Source organism: Platalea leucorodia (assembly GCF_965183815.1).
Source record: "Platalea leucorodia genome assembly, chromosome: 5".
NCBI classification, from domain to species: domain Eukaryota; kingdom Metazoa; phylum Chordata; class Aves; order Pelecaniformes; family Threskiornithidae; genus Platalea; species Platalea leucorodia.
Genome location: NC_138827.1, coordinates 53,327,844 through 53,330,634, shown reverse-complemented (window position 1 = coordinate 53,330,634; position 2,791 = coordinate 53,327,844).

The window sequence follows — 2,791 nt, the reverse complement described above, 5'->3', positions numbered from 1 at the left end:
TCAGAGGAGCAGCACAAAAAAATCCCAACATGACCCCCAAAATCTCATCCCATTGAATCACCAAATGTCTGTACAGAGCGAGTAAGAAGGTAAAGCACCACTTTCCGAGAAAACATAAAAATGCACTTTACCTTTCCTGACTTGACATTATTTGTTCATTTATTTATTGCCATTTATCGCCATTTCCCCACACAGCTGATGGCAAGAGATGGATCTGATTGCCCTGGCCTTTCCAAGCCGAGCAAGCAAACATGACACCAATGTTTTTAGGGCACCATTAGACCTTTGCATGGATTAGCAGCCACTGTGCATATCTGATTTGATGGCTGACCTCATTCAGACTTGCACCCAGGTCACGCTGCCACCAAGCCAGTTTTTGGCAGGGGCCAGGGGACGCAGCTGCGCGGCAGCACCTCTCCTACCCTGGCAGGGCAGTGGTTGGGCTGCCGCTCTTGATCCCACCTCATCCCCCAGCTCAGCCCATCCTGCAGCCGATCTGCCATGGCCGTGTCGCCTACCAGCCCCTTGTCCTGGGGTTTGTTTGGCTTTGAGACTAACACCGAGAGCGAACCTCTGAGAACCCAAATAATTTTGTGTTTGCAGCAGCAAGCTCCCCACCTGGATTTCTGCTGGTGAGAAAACAGGATTCCCTGAAGGATTTTTGCCTGTGGACAGACATTTACACCCATAACACCATTTTTTTCTCATACCCGAGAGTATTTTCCTAGTGTGTTTTTTTTTAATTTTTTTTTTTTGCCCCTGGCTGTAAGAACCTCTGGCTAATGCATGTAAGCTGCTTTCTCCTTTCCACGCTGCATGTGCTGTATGGGTGGGTTTTTTAATGGTTTGTTTAAATTCTGGCACCTCTGCCTGCTTCTCTCCCGATCCCCATCCTGCAGCCTTCAACCTGCGAAGCCTATTCAAAGGAGACTGTGAGCGCTCAAACACCAGCGGGTTTTGAGCCGGCTTGTCACCGAAGAGGAACACCCCGTTAATGTATCTCACATCTCCCTGGGGATCTGGATGGAGCCAAAGGGGAGAGGCAGGGAGCAAGGGGCAGAGCACACCGGCTGTCTCAGCATCCCTCTCCCTCGATGCCAGCTTAGTCTGAATTAAAAATAAGCATAAAAATATAACCCTGAGGTCTGTTACCACACCCCTATGTGGCAAGAGAGACCACCACTTGCTATCAATGCGTGCTCCCAAGGGTGTGACTGCAGCCATGGCCTCCGCAACAAGGATTTAAGGGTTTCCTGAGCAAATGGATTCAATATCTTCTTGGGTTTGTTTCCCAGGGTCTTACTCCTTCATATCACTCGGGAATAGGACTGATGAGCATTCCAGCACCTGGCTGAGCTGGCAGGGCAAAAGTTTTCAAGCAAAGGACTGGAAATAATTCATCTTAGCAGGCCTGCTGCAGGCAGGGCTGAAAGCCACCGCCCCGGGAAGGCAGAGGGGAGATAGTGGTGGCTGCAAAGCCCTGCAGTCGGTACCTCTTCAGGACAGAGGGAGGAGGACAGATGAAGGAAGAGAAAGGGAAACCTGTTGGTGGCAAATAACTCCCTGTTGGGAGGAAAGGCTGCGTGTAGGAGATGGAGAGAAGCGACAGGACAGAGAAAGCCTTTGGGAGGTGGTTGAAGGCAGCTGCCTGCGGCTCTGCCTGCAGTGGCTGTGAGCAGAGAGGGCTCTGCCAGCCCTTTCTCGGGGAGAGGAGCTTCTTTAGCAGAGAACAGCAATGCTGCAAGCATACAAACAAGAAATAAAGACAATTAGTCAGTCAGTCAGTCTGGTACTTGTTTACCTTGCTGCAAAGACTGGTTTTTGGCATACCCACAGCATCTACGTGATTTTCACTTCCTTCAGACAGTGAAATGGAGGTGTTGGGTGAAGCTGAAGCTCTCCAAGCCAGTTTCCCCATGCAGCCCCAGAAAAGCGTGTTGCAGTGACGCTGTGCTGGGGCTGGGGCAGCTGGGAGGCCCGTGTGGGTCCCGGGCTGGGGTCTCCGGGGTCATCTGAGCAGGACTGGGGGGACACGCAGAGCATGGCTGCTCTTGAAGACCGAGTTGTGGGGGAGGTGGGGGTGCGCGTGTTATGTCTCCTCAGCCCTGGGGATGCCAATGCGTCACCTCTGCTTGCGGGGGGAGGCACAGCCCCTCTGTGGGTGTGTGTATGTGCAGGTAGGTATCTGCCACCTCTCTCCAGACCTCTTCGGAGGAGGAAGACGCATCTCGGTGTATGTGTGTGTGTGCACGCACATGTGAAGCTGTGCACATGTGTGCATATACAGGGGCTGTGCATGGGGATGTATGCGTATACAGGGGGTACATGCGTGTGGGGGGCTGGGCGCGAGTCTCTGCAAATGTGTGTGCACATATTCGTGCCTGTGGAGATGGACGTGGGCGTGTGTTCGTGCGCACATGTGTACGTGTATACATACACATCTCCCCGTGTGCGTAGGTACCCAGGAGTCCGGCCGCAGCCCCCAGCCCCTGGGCAGGGGGTGCACCGCCTGCCCGCGCCTGTGTCTGCGCCGTACCCGCCCGCCCGCCGGTGCCAGCCCGCCCGCGGGGCCTGCGTGCCCCGGGCTCTGCGCGGCGGGGGCGGCGCCGGCCCCGGCCCCGGCCCCGCTCCCGCAGCCGCGGCGCCGCCCCCGCTCCCGCCCCGGCCCCGCTCCCTCCCTCCTCCCCTCCCTCCCTCCCTCCCTCCCTCCCGCCGCCGCCGCAGCCGCACCGAGACACAAAAAGCGGCTGGGGCAGGGCTGGGCAGGGCCGGGCAGGGCCGCGCCGGCACC